Source organism: Oryctolagus cuniculus, chromosome 6, assembly GCF_051225735.1.
Source record: "Oryctolagus cuniculus isolate XC-2025 breed Fujian yellow rabbit chromosome 6, ASM5122573v1, whole genome shotgun sequence".
Taxonomy (NCBI): Eukaryota; Metazoa; Chordata; class Mammalia; order Lagomorpha; family Leporidae; genus Oryctolagus; species Oryctolagus cuniculus.
Window position 1 is genome coordinate 143,149,299 of NC_142872.1, and position 18,969 is coordinate 143,168,267.

At 42.7% G+C, this 18,969-nt stretch overlaps 1 pseudogene; it reads left to right on the forward strand.

The window, feature by feature from the left end:
- Window positions 1–14,456: 14,456 nt before the first annotated feature.
- Window positions 14,457–17,717, forward strand: LOC100347391 (DIS3-like exonuclease 1; annotated as a pseudogene).
- Window positions 17,718–18,969: the final 1,252 nt, after the last annotated feature.

An 18,969-nucleotide genomic window follows, 5' to 3' on the forward strand; every position in this document is an offset into this window, starting at 1 on the left:
CCAGAGAACAGGTTTGTCTTTGGGGTATAATTATTTGGCCCATTTAATAGAAGTCTCAAGCAGGGCAACTCTTGAAAAATAGGGCTCTCTTCTCTTTTTAGCAGAGCTGGAACAAAAGGAAACTTAAAATCAATTAGAGGGAAAGAGGAAACCTATTTCTGTCCTTTTGGAGACAAAGGATGTAACACAATTGGTTAAAATTCAAGGGGAATGAAAACCTCTTGGGCGGTGGGGAAAATGCTGCTGCTCTACAGCCCTGCTTTGGATCAAATGCAGGCCTGTGCTGCCATCTAGTGTTCAGAAAGCTCCCTCCACCCTCAGGACCAGCACCTGGTGGCTTTTTGCTCTTCTCATGGCTCCCACAGCAAGATGCATTCAATTATTACCTATTATCATTATTATCTTGATTATGATGCTTATTATTAGGCAAGTTATTCCCACATATTATTATCAGACAAGGTTTAATACTTCATGGCCTGCCAAGAATTAATTTCTCACTGGCATTCTTTCTCTCTTCCATTCTCCTTCCTTGGGAGCTGCCTAGCACTGATGGAACCACAGTTTGACCTTTCAAAGCATGCTGGAAGGTCATAGTCTGGACCATTAACTTATTCTTTCCCTAAGGGAGGTCCTCGTATTTCTAGCGGAGGAACCTCCAGAGGGTGGGTTTTACAGCCTGGTGCAGGCAAAGCTGAAATGCTCTATAAAAGCCCATGGAGGAATATTCCCTCGTGTGTCCTCACCAGCTTCACAGGCTATTGTCCCCTTCCTCTCAGTGAAAGGTTTCTGATGATCCCACAAATTACTTTTATCGACTTTATTATCTACTTGGTATTCATCAAAGGGGCAGCTAACTGCCAACTCTTGTTTCTGGTTACTGGGAAAGGAGAAATGGAGTCATTCTGGGTTCCTGTGGCTCCAACTCACAGCCAAGGGGGCTGGCTGTGGTGGTGGCTTGTGCTTGTGTCATCTTACCTAGGATTAGGCAGGGTCTGTTATGCCTCTCACCCCTTTAGAAGAACCCTATGAATGCCCTTGACCTAGATGGACTGGCTTCAGGTGATGGCTGAGTAAAAGCCGCATCCTCCCCGCTCTCAGCAGCCGCTATTTTCCAACACGGCCAATGCGGAGCTGAGAGACTGGTAAACATCCCTGAGCCGAGCTGGCCGTGTTTCACATTGGGACACTAATGTGAACCTGAACTCCCAGACTCAAAGCAGCCAAGGGCTCCAGGGTCCCTGCCCTTGTCTCTTTATGCTCCCCATTCTTCACCCTCCTTCAAGGGGAGCCTGCACAGACCTTGGCCTCTCTTCTTTCTCCTTCCTTTCTTAAAGCCAACAGAGGAAATAATCCAGGAATTAAAGCTGGCTAACCCTGGGCTGTCAGCCTCCCTGTGATGGATGATGGTACATGAAAAAGTCTTAGAATAAGCAGGGGGAAAAGAAACATATTTCTGGAGCCACGAAGGGTCGGCTCAGAGGGAGATGTTATGAAAGCCCCTTCCTGCATTCTCTGAGCTGGGCAGGTTTAGGGAGGAATAAAGGAAAGAGCTATTTCAGACAGCCTGGCAGCTTATTCCAAGTTCTGGGGCTGATGCTAGAATTGGCTGGACAGGTGCTGCTTGGGGTTGGAGGAGGGGACCCCCTCTATGACCAATTTGATGAGCTTTCTCCTAATTCCCCCTTCTCCCTTCCCATGAGGGTCAGTTCTGTGTGTTTATCACCTATTCTACTGCCCAAATTTGGAAAGTGAAGCCCCTTTTAAAACTATAGCAGATGGCGTGTACTTGGCACAGAGTCAGTCAAAAATTATTCAACTTAATAAACGAAAGAATGGTTGCATGAGTAAGTGATGAGATGTATCATTGCCTGGGTAAGTCAATCAAGCATGGGAACTAACACTTATCGAGTGCCTAATCAGGCTTCTTTTGTTCCACCCTAGTTATCTCAATAGAAAGTGGCTATTCTAAGGATCTTCTCAGAGTGACAGACTCAGAGACAGGAAGGAGCAGTGTCCTTTTCCCAAGGTCTTTCTCTTTTCTGCATGTCCATTTTGCTCTCCTCTTTCTGCAGTTGCTTTTCCTAATCTCTGCTCTATGCAATTTCTTTTTGCTTATAAATCAGTCCTGCTGGTGACTAGCTTGCACAGCACCCAGTGGCTTCCTTTTACTTGCCCCGTTGTTGTGATTTCATTCTCCTAGCCTCCCCTTTTTATAATCTTAAATCCCAGGGGGAAGCATTTGATTAGCCCAGCTTGCAAATTTGTTTTTGTTTTGAGATTGGTCCTGGCTGCTGACCAGCCTGTAGATTGTGTGCTTTTGGTTCAGATCTCTGCTCCAGTCTGGGGATTCTGATCCTGTCATGATGGATGAGTTGGTAAGGGGAATCCACAATCACAAAACATGGCAACTAGCAGGAATTGCACAGAGACAGTTTCCCTTTGGTGGAGGAGATGGGTAAGATGGTTACTGTAAGTGTGGTTGAGAACTCCTGGATGACTGATGCTGGTGAAAGTATCCTCCCACATAGTTTTACCTTATTTAGTCTTCACAGTGATCGTGTGAAGGTGGCAGAGTTCATTGTGTTTGTTTTATCGATGAGAAAAGCAAAACTCAGCTAGGTTGGAAGAAACTGAGTGACAAGTCCTGAATTTGATACAAAGCCCAGGCTCTATCCCTAATTCCTCTCCAAACTAGAAGGAATAGGATGCAAACCAGACCTGTAAAAATGCTTTTGGGTTTAACCTGATCCAGGATGTTGAGAGGCAGAGAGTAGCTCTGAGGATTATTATTTGGTACAGTTTCAGGCTGAATGACTTCAACCCCCGCCCTAAATCCTATATGTCGGATGACCTTGGAGAGTACTCCTGGTAGTCCTTTATTACCTTTCCAGCCAAGAGGTCAAAGAGGTCAGGATTTGAGAGTAAGTCTGTTGGCCATGTGTGTTTAGGGACCACCTGACCTTGGGAGGTCATCCTGACCCAAGGTTGTCACAGTGCATGCGTTCATGAGGTGTGGAGTGAGGCAAGCATGAACTGAATAATTATTGGAACAAGGATTGGAAGGACAGGGCAGTGGAGAGAGAAAGGTAGGGGAGGAGAGTGAGAATAGCATCAAGATGTTTTCTTTTCTCAAGTTCCCCTTCTATATCCCTAACATTTATTTCAAACACTTTAATTTGCCATCTTGCTCATAATGCATCTCTATGTACCTATAGTGGCAAACATTTTATGCTTCTCTTCCTTCTCAACTGCCTCATTTATCACTAGATTCTGCTGATTAGGATCATTTTCAATGTCTTTTAAACAGCCTAACCTTATTTTTCCTAATTTTTTCCTGTCTGGTTTAGTAGGATGGCTCAATATAAAATATACATTTGTGCAAAAATGTTGGCCATTATATCCCTACAGCCTGGCAATGTGCCTGGTGTGGGAGCTCAACAAGTATTTGTTGAATAAATGAATGCAATAAGTCTTTAGCCAAAAAATATAACATTCATCACTAAAAATAAGAGTTTGTATTATTCTAAGATCATTACCCTTGGAACCCTCCCTATTGGATTATAAAACAACCTCAGTTCTGTTTCTTTTACAGGGCAAAAAGAGGTACCCAGCAAAAAATAAAGATGTGTCTTGATTACAACATGCTGCCCTCCTTGCCTGTCGTTCAATTTCCATCAACATTAGCATCACTGAAAATATCAAAGCAAGACTTGTAGAAACATATGCCTTTATTTACAAGACTAGAGATCTCTAGTGTCAATAGATGTAGCATTTTTAAGTAGGTTAATGATGGAGAACCTTTTTCTACCAAGGAACATTTGGGCCATACAAAAATAAATGAATCTGCTGTAGATCTGTTGAATTGAGTCCCACCTGTGGTTGACTTGTCAGGGCCACACCAAATGATTTTGCAGGCCTAACACAGCCCAAGGGCCAGATGTTCCCACCATTGCCTTAAGATGATGGCTGAATCAACTGGAATTCACTAAATAAATGTCAGGTGTCAACATTGACAGTGACAGCTAACCACAGATATCTGGGAATACATAGGACTTATTGGTGCTCCTCAAATTGAAATACCTAGGGCCATATTTCTACCCTACCTGCCCAACATCAGTCTCCAGTGGTGCTCTTCTCCCAGTGACCACTACATAATCTCATCTACATCCCAGTCATTGATATGGTAAAATTCTCCCAATGACCCCATGGAGGTACACACAGTTATAGAAATACATAAAGAGATCTTTTAACTTTCCCAAGGTTGCAGGTAGCATACTCCTTTGCCTCTGAGATGCTATAGTCTAGATGGTGGTATCTGCATAATTCCCATTGTCACCTTGTTAAAAGGCTTCTTTTCATCCCAAACCATCCCAGCTACAATCATTGCCATTTGTAGGCTATAAAGGTCCATGCATCATTTTCAGAGCCCTCAGGAATACATCTGTCATTGGGAAGCTTTGGAAATGCTTTTACAAACTACTATCATCTTCACCTACGCCTTTGTGCGAGTTCAAGTGGGCACCATGCCCTTCTGAAAACACCAAATAAGTCCTCTAAGTAACTTCATGAAGTGATAGATCTCTATCACAAGAAGCAAGAACACGTGTGTCCCATTAGAAAAATGTCTTTTGCAAAAGTGAGAGCTGATATAGTTTCTCACAAGGGTGGCCCACAGTGATTAAGATGAGGAAGTCATTGTCAGAGGCGGCACCATGTGGCAGTCCCCACAAACTGTCTCTTACTCTGAAAAGCAATTTTCATGATATATTGGGATACCTCAGATGGGATCTATTTTAAAGTGTTTGAAGTGCCCCTGGCATGTGTCTTACTTTTTTGGCACTTTTTTTTTTTCATTCAGTATTTCTATGTATGACAAAAGAGTGAAAACGTCAGGACCTTGCACAAATTGCACTGACTTGACCCTTGGAAGGCAATAGCATGCTCTCTTCCACATCATTACTTTTTATTACACTCCCAGGAGGAAGACAAGAAGCATGGTGCACAAGGCTGTGGCAGGACACTGTTTTATCACGTCTGGAAGTGCTCATCACCTGCTCAAATACTTGAGCAGGTTCAGCGGTGGATTTGCTGTCAATGGAGCAGCAAGTCTCAGTGATGGCTGGCCATTCTCTAGGAGATGGGTTATTATGACTCATGCAAATCAGGGGACAGCAAGAGGGATGAACAGAAACCGATTTTGTGGTCCTTCTCCTCCACCCTCGAACTCTTCCTAAGCAACATGGAGCAAAACAGAGTGATTTCAGCTTTTACCTGCTGTCACAGCCACTCCTTCACAAGGCTAATGAAGTCATAGGTCCATGAGGGAAGTAGAAGAAAGCAAAGGCATTCAGTGGCCAGGCCTGACAGATTCCTGCTCATCTCTGCAGATATCTTGGATGGTCACCTGCATTCATTTTTTTTTTCCTCTGTGAAATGGAGCAAAAATGACCAATGGGTTGAGTTCTTATATCCATGCATAGTGGAGGGTGAAAGATTCTGAGAAGAGACCTAGTGTTCTTCCCCCAAATGGGTCAACACAAGACATACTTTTAAAGGATAATTTGAAATAAACAGAGGTGGAAAGGAGAAAATGGCCTAGGATTTCTAGGATGAAACAGGATCCGAGAGAGGAAGAGATGGGTGACAAACTTACACAACTACTATAGTTTTTTGTTGTAAGATAGTTCTCTAGGGAGTGTTTTTGAAATTCATGAGGGATTTTGTTTACTATAATGATAGGGCAGCTCTTAGTGGATTGTGTCCAGGATGCTAGGAATCCTCTGAAGTGTGGGACAGTTCTGCCATGAGTGGGTCATCTCATACCTACTGAGTTTGAGTATCCATCTGAGTATTTATTAAATGAAAGAGAAAGTATATTTACCCTTAGGAACTACATTTTATATCAATACAGTACATTTTTGGGAAAGTTTTAGAATGTATTGAATTCTCTAAGAATGTAACAAATTGTATAAATTGACTTTTTTGTCTCAGCATATCATCAGTATTCATTTCAGAAAATTACATCACCAATAGCAACTGCACTCTCGAGGTATGAGTTGCCAACATCACAGGCCTGTGGGTTAGCTGGCGCATTGTCATGGAATTCTGCAGGGAGGCCCAGGCTCCTGCTTAATTAATTTAATCTCCCAGTGTTATAACCTCCCTTTTTACCTTATGAAGTGTAAATGATTTTATTATAAATTACTTTCCTTTTTATTTCTCCTTTATATTACAGTTAGCTATAGTATGGGTTTTTAGAAACATCTTTTGTTTCTACATGGTGGCTCCCCTTTTTAGTGGTCACTGTGCTTATGGGGGTAGGGACTTTCCTTCCTGCCAGGTTTAATATTTTGTTCCTATAATCTAACTTCCATGGAAACCATTCTATGCTAGGATTCCTGGCTACTTACAGTAGTTCCCCCTTATTTGTGACTACACTTACCCACTGTCAACCACTGTCAGAATATATCAATAGGAAATACCAGAAATTAGCAATTCATAGGTTCTCATTTGAGTAGCATGATTAAATCCTACACATCCTACACAGCTCTGACCTGCTTAGGATGGGAATCCTTTCTCCAGTATATTTCAGCTCTCTATGCTACTGCTCTGTCAATGTTGACAGAGACAGTTATAGACCGCATTCACACTAGTTCAATTACAGTGTAGTATGATTTTTCTATTTTTACTGTTATTGCAAGTGTTTTATTGTGGCTAATTTATAAATTAAACTATTATAGGTATGTATGTATCAGGAAAAACATACTATATGTAAGATTTTGTACTTCCTGTGGTTTCAGGAATCCACTGGGGGTCTTAGAATGTATCCTGGATGGATAAGGGGGGTGGGAATTGCTGTATATTTAACCCACTAGGTTCAAATTTTCAAACAGACTTGGTTCAAATTTTCCATATATCATGCAAATAGATGACATAGGAAACAGAGGCAATGTTGTTTAGATTGACATCCTGGATTGTCTCAGCTGTAGCCCTAATCCAGCTGTCCCCTGAACCACCACTATAATAGGGCAGAAAGATAAATTAGTGTTAGAACTGCTTTTGAACCCCATTCTGTCTGCAGCCAAAGTTTACAGAAGACTTTCTGCCATGGCCCACACTATCCCATTTGAAGGCAATGACCCTATTGTGTATCAGAGCAAGTAGAATAATTACTCACATCTGCATGGATGGGTGTGTTGGAAGACGTCCTTGAAAACACCCAACATATTTGATTCTTTCTAAAACCTTGAGAAGCTGAACAAGTATCAGTACCTACATTAGAGAGAGGAAGGGAGTCATAGAGGTGAACATTCAGTGGTAGATTCACAACTAGAATTTAAATATCTGAATTAACTATAACCCTATGTTCTTTCCACCCTATCACATAAAAGGATCATGCTAGATACTAATTTAAACATTGCAGATCTAACAGTTAACAGAAAATTTGTGAAAAACACCTGCTAATTCTTCCATGTCTAGTTTAACCCTGTGTGGTTAGAACCTCCTTTTGTAAATGAGATAACTGGTAAGCCAAAATGATGTGCAATTCTCCATAGTGCTCAGTTCATCACTATCAATGTCAAGAGATGGAAGGTCTCTAATTCTGCCTGTCAAAAAAAAAAAGAGATGGAAGGGTTGGCGCCATGGCTCACTAGGCTAATCCTCCACCTGTGGTGCCAGCACCCCAGGTTCTAGTCCCGATTGGGGTACCGGGTTCTGTCCCGGTTGCTCCTCTTCCAGTCCAGCTCTCTGCTGTGGTCTGGGAAGGCAGCGGAGGATGGCCCAAGTGCTTGGGCCCTGAACCCGCATGGGAGAACAGGAGGAAGCACCTGGCTCCCGGCTTCGGATCGGTGCAGTGCTGGCTGTAGCGGCTACTTTGGGGGTGAACCAGCAGAAGGAAGACCTCTTTGCTCTAACTCGGCCTGTCAAAAAAAAAAAAAAAAGGAACAATCCAATCCTTGCCTTATTGCACTGAGCTTCACTTGACATGTTTCTAGCTGTGACTAGTAAGACTTTCCCCTTCTTTAATCATGGCAAGACCAGAATAATGATGGGGGAGGATTGAAATTGTCAGAGGCATACAAATGTTATGTTGATGTGAGGTACTCCAGGAAAATGGAAGAGGATTGCTGAGGATAAGGAAAATAGCATTTATCCCAGCACTAGCCAGTGACAAAGGAGTCCATTTTCAATAATTTTACAGAAAGCATTAGCTACCAAAATCTCATTTGGATTCTGCAGAGCATTTTATTCTGAACCCTAAAACTTATGCCGTATTTTTTTTACTTAACTTTCTGATTCTCTCAAAATATTTTGATGAGAAAATGGCTTCTGGTATGAAAAAGGCAGATCTTGGTTTTCAGTCCGAAGACCTTGCAATTCAGTAGTTGTGAGACTGCACCAGCTACTTAACCTCTCTGGACCTTAATTTGGCCATCTGTGAAATGGGGTGGATAAAATTGAACTATAGAGTCACTTTGTTGGTAATGAGCTTCAATCAGTGCTTGGAAATGCCCAGTTACCAGTCCCTCTGCAGGGAGCGGAGCTCAGAAAGCTAACACTGGGGCTCAGAGCTGATAATTTGCAGATAGGGCTGGTGGGTAATCATTTCCTTCTTCTTAGTCTGCTCTCTAACTGCAAAAAGATGACAGGGAATGGAAAAGCTGTGGCATGAACCCAAAGGTTCTGCAGTGTGGATAGAAATCTCCTTCGTTATATGCTTGTGAGCGCTCAGTTTCAACTCCCAGTGCCCTTAATCTTAAATTACAGCTACTGAAGCAAATCTGAAATTGGCTCCCCCAAAGACAGCAGCAGTTGCTGGGCTGCATAGCATGACTTCTAATAGCAGCAGCAGCAATCACAGGGCCAGCAGGGTCCACTCACCAGCTCCTTGCACAATGTCATTTTGACTTAGATTCAAAATGTCACTTCCAAATCTGCATTCCTTGTCTATTTTTTTCAATTAGTATTTCTCTGTATGATGTGTACCTTCATCCTAATGCAATCAATATAGTTTGTTAAATGAACTTATTTTGGCCATTTGAGCATTCCAGGTGAAGTGATGGAATATTGGGAAAAATTTTAAATGACCATTGCCATAATGAATGTTTGCAAAGAGACTGTACGGATAAATGTCCTTTGGTAAGGCCATATAATAGTATCTGGGGTTCCAAAGCATTAGGAGAGTAGAGGGATTTTAAAGATATTTCTTGGGAATTAAATTGTAGATCAGCTAACTTGTCATAGAATCCATCTATATAAATTATAATGTCCTCTTGTAGCTATAGCTTAAACTTTTCCTTAAACAGATGACATATCAGATTTCCCTTTTTCCTGTAGACATCACAGGAAACAAAACAAATGGGAGAACATAAACCCCAAATAGTTCAAAGCTTTGTTTTTTCTTATTTATTGACTGTTTGCCATTTCAGTATCTACCTGAAAAGGCTGGTCCTGCCTTTAGGATCTACCATAGTCCTACATTAGATGGATAAGAAAGGTCAATCTCAAGTTATCTGCCCAGCAGGTGGTGAAATCTCAGAGATGAGGTAGGAGACAATGAGTGAAATGAAGGGAAGGGAAGTACTATGCAGCCATTTCTACAGCTGGGGGTGAGAGGTAGAGCTGGAGGAGAACAGACTTTAGATCCAAGTCTGACTGGAGCTACATGAAGGTCAAGTTTAAATTTGATTAAGGGAAAAAAAAATGAAGGACTGAAATGTGAAAACCAATTTTTTTTTTGGTGGGGGGTCTCAGCTAAGAATAGACAACCAGGAGAGGCTATCAACTAGCTTCCTCAACCTGTTGATGTTGGTCAATTCCAGACAGACATAAATGAGAGCAAACAAGGATCCTCAGTGAATCTCTTGGGCATGACAAAGATTCACTCCATTTTCAATCCTCCTCACTTTCAGATGCCTGTGCATACACAGCCCCAATGCTCAAATCTACGCCTTCAGTCTTTAACCATGTTCAACCATTTCCTTTATTAAAATATCAATCTCTATGGAACAATAGTGCCTTGTTCTAATATGTCCTTGGATGTCACTAAGCTCTTTGATTAGAACAGATTTTCTGACCTTTAGAAACTTATATCCATGCTGCTTGCCACATTCTTGCCATTAACAGGTGAATAGATTTCTTTGAAACACAAAAGGTTTGAGCATGGTCCCAGGAAGCCTCTTTTTCATATTTGAATAGTTTCTTGGTAGATGTGATCTCCAAATGCTCTGGAAATGTCAAGCAGGAGGAACTTAAATCCTAAGAGGGAAAACAATGCACTTCCAGTTGTTGGCTGGGATGATCCTACCAATTCACTGTCTGAAGAGCCCCAGGCCCAAGTAAAAGGTGTGGATAAGATGAGTCCTTGCAACAGCTCCACCTTTCTTAGTTTGAGTGAATAAAAAGACTGACATTCAGACAGAATCAAATGAAGATGGATCTGGAGACTTTGCTAATTCATATGCCCTTCTTGGTAGTCTGACTAGTTCTGACTTTTAGCGTACCTCCATGCTCCCAAATGGTAGCAACCTGGGAATCAAGCAACACATGTTTCAAGAAACAAATTCTCCATGTGTGGGAAGTCCATATGTCCTGCACATAAGCGAGCATTATCTTTAGATTGCTCTGTTTCTGTTAAGTCTTTAGAAAAGGATACCAGTACTCTCATACTAATGAAGCATGCTTTTACATTACAGTGAGGCATCTGACCACGGACAATATGATTAATAGTGTCTTCAGTAGCCTCTCAGGTTCAGAGCATTTCTAGAATTACAGCTCTTCCAATCTCCTCCTCTGGACACCATTGTTAACAAGCATGCTGATAACCAGTGGGCATTCTGGCTGCTACATCCATCAGTGCTCACTTTAGATTAGCACAGTGGTAGCTTGGAGTAGGAAAGGATTCTTGACAAGTCAGGACTCTGCTGTGGCTGCCTTTACCATTCCTGGTCACTATTTTAGGGCATAAGGTTTATGCTCACCCTCCTTAAAAGGCAACATCTGGATCCTAAGAGGCTGAGTACGTACCAGGAGCAGCTCAAGTACATTTCCTTCCCTTTCTCATTCTTCCCTCCCTCCCCCCTCACTCCTTCCTTCTCTCCCTTCCTCCCTTCCCTCCCTGCCCTCCCTCTTCTCCCCTCCAATTCTTTTAGTAAAACTGAGCTCAGTAGACAAAGCATGAGGCAAGGATGAGGCTTGTTGGAACTTTGGTCAAGGAGGGCCTCCTTGCTAACACAAAGCCACTCTACTTTCCGCTTCCGGTTTTGGAGGACGAGGGGGGTCACAGTCCTCCTATGCACCCTCTGGAGAAGTTATAATTTTGTGGTTCTTAGGTCTTATATATTCTTGTACAGAAGCTTTATTATTTATTATAGTCCCACTTATTTTCTTTCGAGGTATCTTTGCTTTTGGTATCATATCAAAAAGGCCAATGTCAACTGATCTCATTTGTGAGAACAGATCTAATCGTTTCCCCAAATCATCTCCCACCTCCTAGTACCATCATCTCTCAGGGTCTGCATTAGCAGGGAGCTGGAGTTAGGAGCTAAAGCTGGGAATTAAATCTACATGCTCTTATGTGGAATGCAGGCATCCTAACTACCTGTCTAAATGCTCACCCCTACAACCCATTTTTATGGCCTGTAAAGTAGATTTTTCTTCTTATTCTTGAGTAGGAAAAATAGAAGAATGATACCTGGTAACATGTTAAAATTACATGGAATTTTAATTTCAATGAACATAAATATCATTTTATTGGAACTTAGACCCACCCATTCCTTTATATATTGTCTGTGGGTGATTGTGTTACAAAATCAGAGTGCTTGGAACAAAAACTGTATAACCCACAAAGTCTAAAATATTTATTATTTAGCCCTTTGTAGAAAGTTTGCTCACACCTCGATTATACCACTTTTACCCAACTTAAAAAATGGCTGTAATGAGTCTCTGAAGTCTGTCAGATATTTACATTCTGAAGAACATTACAACTAAAAATAATTATTGCTAATAAATTAACAATGGAAATTATTGTTACTGTCATTGTTATTATAGTGGAGTCGTGTTTTGGTAGCTTGAATACTCAAAAGCAAGTAACTTACTGTCAAATAGTTGGAATTACAGACATTTCATTGGCTGGATGAGTTCATTGGTAGTTGAAAGACCAAAGAGAAAAACGCTGCTGCTATCAGTATGGTTTCAGTGAAAGCTGTTTTTTCCTTTCCACCAAAAATACTCATATAGAGGAATCCTAGTCTGAGGAATATATTTGTAACAGAGTATATATTAACAGAAATGGAGAATAAGCTACACTGATTTAGAAAGGCAAAAGTAAACATCTGTACTTTGCCTGAGATTTCTCCAAATATAAAATTCTAGCTTAAAATGCAGTGAAAAATAAGTTGCTTAGCATGAATTCCTTATAACTGAGTACTATTTATAGGGCAAGGAGCTTTGCACAGAACTATCGGATTGGCAGGTCTTGTCTTAGAGAGCCCTCTTTGCCTTTCAGCCTGACTTTCCCTCATCCTTAGCTATGAATAATATGCAGGCGTGCATTCCCAGGCAAATACCCAATTCTTGGACTTTTAATTTTGAAATTTAGACAGATACTTCAGCTGCTGGTTCACTTGCCAAATGCCCACAACAGCTGGGGTTGGGCTAGGCTGAAACCAGAAGTCCAGAGCTCAATCCAGGTCTCCCATGTGGGTGGCAGGGACTCAAGTACTTGAGTCATCTGCTGCCTCCCAGGATGCATAGTAGGAAACTGGATTGGAAGTTAAGCTTGGACTGGAATCTAGGCACTCTGAATTTGGGATGCAGAAATCCCAAGCACAACTTAATTGCTATCCCAAATGCCCACCCCTGGACCTTTCTTGATTTCTTTCCAATAACATTGGTTTAGTTGGATGATAGTCGCAATGGATAAATCTTATTTTATGGTTGTCATTCATTTGTAATACTTGATGGGCAGGATTAAGGGCTTGTGCTCAACTCCAAAGACCATGTGGTGCTTTCAAGTTTTATACATGGGGGTGGACAAGAAGATTGGAGCTATGTTTCAGGATGATTAATCTGGCAGCCGTAAGTAGGATGGATTGGAGTAAGTGAAGGCAGAAAGATCAATGACCGACTGGGTAGTTTTCCCTTTAGGCTAGGCAAAGAGTAATGAGATTCTGATTTACTGTGGGGGCAGAAGTGATGAGGAGGAGGGAATAGATACAAGAATCATCAGATGCAACGAAGGTGGGAGTTGAAGAAAGTTTTGAGTTTGAAATGCCATTAATGGAGGCAGGAGGTTTGAGGAAGAGATGGGAATTTGGTAGTGGACATGGCGAGTTGAAAGTGTCAGCTAGACGTGCAGACTGAATGGTCACAATAGCAGAAGGAGATCCTGGTAGGATATAGGAAAGGGAGGTAGCTCCGCTCTGACACAGAACAAGGATAGGTACCAAACTTAGATGCCAACTGCAAGAAAGGGAGAAATCGTGGGAGCAAGCTGGAAAGCCAGAGAGATTTAAAAATTCATCTAAATAAACGTCATGAGCAAGAGAAGGGACAAGAGAGTGAGGTTAGTGTTGAGTGAAATAATGGAGGAGAGGACCATGCAGAAGAGGCTGTGAGGAACCTCAGTGCTAGTGGATTGATCAGTGAAGGGACTCACAGCCAAAATAGAGATGTTGATAGGCCAATTTGTAATAAATATTGCAATAGAACTTTCATTACCTGGTAGCTTATCAACATTCCAGAGGAAAGTAAATAATGTTCTCCCAATGTGCTCTATAAAACTTCTCCCTTCCACCCCCCCCCCAAGACAAGTAAGCTTTTCCTAAATCTGATTAGACAAATTCCCTAATGACTCAGTTATGTCTTTATCACATGTGTTTTCCAGCTGCCAAAAATGGGGGGAAGACTATTTTCTGAAGGAAAACATTGCTTCTATCAAACCAGGTATTTTATAGCAGCTTTTGTTCTCCCCAGATAACTCTGCTTCTCACTTTATTTTTGTTCTTTTAATTCAAAATGTATTTGGGAACAAAATATTTCAATGAACTTTCTTGCTCATATTTCTTTCTCTATGCTGGCCTTCTGTTCTTTTCCTGTTTTGGGGCAATAATTAGGGGCTTTTGCATTTGTAAAGGATTAGAAGGCTGCTTGGGTATTGTAGCTTACTATGGCTTACTCAGCAAGCCTGTCTCTTTGCTCAGACAGAGGTAGTGCTGTTTTGTTATTAATCAATAGAGGGAGCAGCAGAAATTGATAAGCTTTCTGGTCAATTAAACCAAATCATGCTTTCCATGATTGAACTCTTTTTGTCCATGGTTTACACTGTGACTCTTGTTCAGTAAACTTTAAGCCACCAAACTAGTCATCATCCATTTGCAGGGTTCTGATGGATGAAAATGCACAAACACACACAGTCCCTGTGCTTGTGCACTTGACAGCAGTCTATGCCTAAGATGCGTGCAAATCTATCCAGATCACTTTTGGACAACCTTCTTTCCAGAGCTCGAAGATCCCACAGCAGCAGCAAGAAGAGCGACACAGATGCTGGTGGATGGCCTCCTCTCATCAACTCTGAAGAGGCGGCCAATACGGCAGGTTCGGTGTCCGGCGCCCTGGCCGAGGGGTGGGCCTCAAACCTTGGCCTCGACTTGGCCTGCTCGCCCAGCTCGGATTACTGGAGAGCTGGAGAGGAAAACATGCTGGAGAAAACAGAGCGAGTGATCACGGTGAATGCCTTCTACCGCTGGCCGCTGCGGGTCGTGAGAGAACATTACCCAGCCCTGCGTGCCTTGTAACAGCGAGCTGTGTTCCCAGCCCGAGTACTGCCGCAACGTGGGCAAACTCTTACCTGCAGAGGTGACCCATTACATGGTCCCAGACAGTTCAGTTTTCAATTTACTTTGAAATCTTGGAAATGCCGGAATTGAAGGGAGTAATTTGGTTGCAAACAGTGACTGATGCATTCAAAAAGAGGGTGGAGGTACTATAACAAGCTGCGGAGCCTCAAGGACCTGAGCCATGAATGCATACTCTGCAAATGAATACCATGTTTCATGCTACCAGGCTCAGGAAAAGCAAACGTTGAAGATAGATTCGGAGAAAAGGATTATCCACGCTGGGGCTTTATGGTATTGTCAGCACTGCGGGGAGAAGATACCCATTGTCATAGTGGCAGATAAAGATTCCATTAAGAGATATAAAGTGAAGAGCGAAGGAGTATCTGTGATGACATTCAAGAGTATCGGAATAAGTTCTGGCCGGATCTGGAGGCTGCCCACAACTTATGTGATTTCATTGATGAAGCCCTATATGAAGAACTGGAGGCCTTGGAAGACTCAGGAATTACAACAAATATCTCCCCCCAGACATTTTAGAGGCTGGACTAAAATCTGGCCGCTACGTGGAGGTAATATTGTGTGTTAATAGGCAACAAAAATGAAAGCATTTGTCCGCATGCAGGACGCCGACCAGAGTGAAGAAGATTATATCTTAATCCACAGGATGAAGCCCCGGACTGCACACTCCACGGAGATCACGTAGCAGTGAAAATGCTCCCTGAATCTCTCTGGAAAAGGATTGGCCTACGATGAATATATGCCCACAGGACATGTGGTGGGCATTACTCAGAAGCATAAGCGGGATTATGTAGTAACGTTCCCACCAAGAGAGGCTACAATACTGCAGCAGAAAAATACCTGGCTGTGCCATGGGATTATAGGATCCCCAGAATTCAAATCCACAGGAAACAAGCTGAAAAGTATCAGTTTTGCAAAGCCATTATACACATTGATTCCTAGGACACGGATGGATTCGAGGTATCCAGATGGACACTTCGTAGGAACACTGGGAACAAGTGGAGACCTGGAAGGGGAAGTGAAGTCTCTCATAGAACATGACATTTCCGAGAGGCCCTTCTCGGAAGCCCAGATGGGTGAGCTGCTGGTGAACACCCCAGAGAAGCCTTGGAGCGTGGACCCCGAAGAGGAACAAGACCGGAGAGATCTAAGGGAAACCATCTTGTGTTTACAATTGACAGGAAAGGGTGTGAAGACGTGGACGACACGCTGTCCGTGCGCACTCTGAGTAGGGGCAACCTGGAGCTGGGCGTTCATATAGCAGATGTAACGTACTTTGTGAAGCCGAAATCTTCCCTGGATAACGAAGCTAGGGCTAGGGCCACCACGTACTACCTGCCCAACCAGCGCTAGGACATGCTGCCCTCCGTCCTTAGCTCCAGTTTGTGCTCTTTGCTGCGTGGTGTTGACAGATATGCTGCGAGCGTCATTTGGGAACTGGATATGACCACCTACGAAATTAAGAACGTGTGGTATGGAAGGTCAATTATCCATCTCCTACGAAGAGGCTCAGGAGCTCCTAGATGGAAACTTGAGCATCACGGATGACATCACAGAATTCCAGGATATGGATGAAAAGGAGAAAGACAGGCTGCAGGAACTAACATGGGCGATTGAAAAGTTGGCGGACATAGCCAGCCACTTCCGGGCGCAGTGAGGTCTCGCTGGTGCCTTAGATCTGGACGGCGTTGAAATCAGTGTGCCGTTAGATGAAGAGAACATTCTCGACCTCGTCCCCCGGCAGCAATGGAGAATCCATCGGATGGTGGTAGAGTGTATGATACACGCCACCCACTGGGTGGCCAGGAAAATCTACGAAAGCTTCCCCAGGCAGGCCCTGCTGCGCCGGCACCCGCCTCCACGCCAGAACCTCTTCTCGGAGCTCAAGCAGAGCGCCAAGGCCGGAGGGTTCTACATTGATACAAGTTCCAACAGATCCCTGGCGCTTTCACTCGATAATGTGTAGGACGTTTCCAACCCGATGGTCAACAAGCTGCTGCGGAACATGGCTACGCTGGCCATGTCCAGTGCACTACACTTCTCCACAGGCTCCTGCAGGGAGCGCGAGTTCCACCCGTTACGGACTTGGCCTAGACAAATATGCTCACTTCACCTCACCAATAAGACGATATGCTGATATTATAGTGCATCGATTGATTGCAGCTATTGCAAAAGACAAAACAAACTGAGCTGAAGTTTTTAAGTGATTGAAGTCTCGAAGAGTTATGTGATCATATCAATGACCGACACAGGGCTGCGAAACTGTGCCAAAGGCAGGCAATGGAACTCTTCCAGTGCCATTTCTTCAGAGACAAAGATGTGGACCGAGATGAGCGCTGCGTTGCCGACGGTATCTACGCCTTCGGGGACACCCGTGTACAGCTCTACATCCCAAGGTATGGGATAAAAGGACCGCAAGTTTGAAAACCAAAGATGGCTGTGAGCTCCATTTTGGGCCCAATGATGAAAAAATTGGCTGGGTCCCAGGAGCACTTTGGAGATCATACAAGACGACAGACTGTCACATCCAGCGGGCAAGGCGTCACTTTCCGGATGTTCGAGCATGTTACAATGAAAATATCTGTACAAGTTCTACAGCATCATCTTAATAACATACGAGTAGACATAATAAGCAAGAAAGCATACGTGGCCCCAGAGACAAGGCATACTCCCAAAAGCTCCCCATCACCCACGAGAGAGTTAGTGGAGGAAAACACTCAGTGTGCCGAAGACAGCAAAGAAAATATCCCTGAATACAGGAAGTTTCGGCAGACAAAGGGAGAGTGCCTCTACACTCTGCTGGAAGAGATCAAGAATCTAGCTATCCAGGACGTTTTGAACGATCTTGGAATTTTATGAAACTTTTTCAATGTCAATCAGGATTGACTATTTTTACATTTGTTTCCTAAACCCTTCTAGTTCAACACTTGGACTTTCTCTGTTCCCCCAGAATATTTTGCAAGTTTTGCACCTGTGATGGGCAAGCAGGTGCCCATATAACTGCCACATATAACTGCAGCTAATTCTTGAACACGGGTCTGAAATGTTGATAAAACTAAGTGTATGTCATGAATATGTATAACATTTGGAGCCAAGTCTTTTTCCATTTATTCCTATATACAGAAATCTATTGCAAAGCTAACATTTACTGTACATGTTATTTGTACAGGATTAACAGTAGTACATATTGTACTGTTATAATTTTGTAGCCACCTCCTGTTGCTATGGAGACAACTTCAAGTGCTGTATCTGCTTAAGATGCCCTGGGACAATTCTGTGTGCTGTCATCTTCCCAGCAGATTGTGAACCACAGTAAAAGTGATCTCTTGATCTGGCATATTTTTATCAAATAATAAATGTATTTATTACCAAAAACCCAAATCCATCCAGATAAACTTTCTCATAGCTTTATTATAAATTAGTGCTTTAGAGAAAATTCACAAAACAAGTTTTTCCTTTGTCTTTACCCTGAAAATGAGTCCTATAAACACGAATATATTTAAAATAGATCATTTCAGAAAGAGCAATATAGTTCATAATATAACCCAGACATTTTTCATTTGGAAAAAGGAAAAAAGTTTCCATATTTAAATAACACTAAGATTTTTTCTAAAAACTGCTTGAATAATGACCTTCCTCTAGGCTTTAATCACCAACATAGTCCTTTCTTAATTATAAGCCAAGGTCTGGGTTGTCCAAGCTGTGGCCTGCACTGGGGCATGAAGAGCTTGGCAGAACTCTGGGTGTGTTTTCAGTTACCAGCTTTGTTTGCTATCTGGAAAGCAGTATCAGAAAATGGCATTTTACTAATGGAGTTCCTGGGTGCCAGCCTAGCAGGGACCACTAAGAGGCAATGAAGGGCCTAATGAAGGGCAAAGACTGGTAGTGGACCAGAAAGAACAGTTGACTACCACAGGGGAGATGTTGGGCACAGGCTATGGGGAGGAATCTGCAGAATGGTTTGCTCTGTCTACATCAGAGTTGCTGGTCCTACTATGAAGGTAGGGAGTCTTACTCCACTGCGGAGTTTCAAGACCATATTTTTTGTAACTGTGATGCAGCAAAATAAAAATGTAAAATTCTTTAATGCTGTAGTCACGTTGATGGCAAT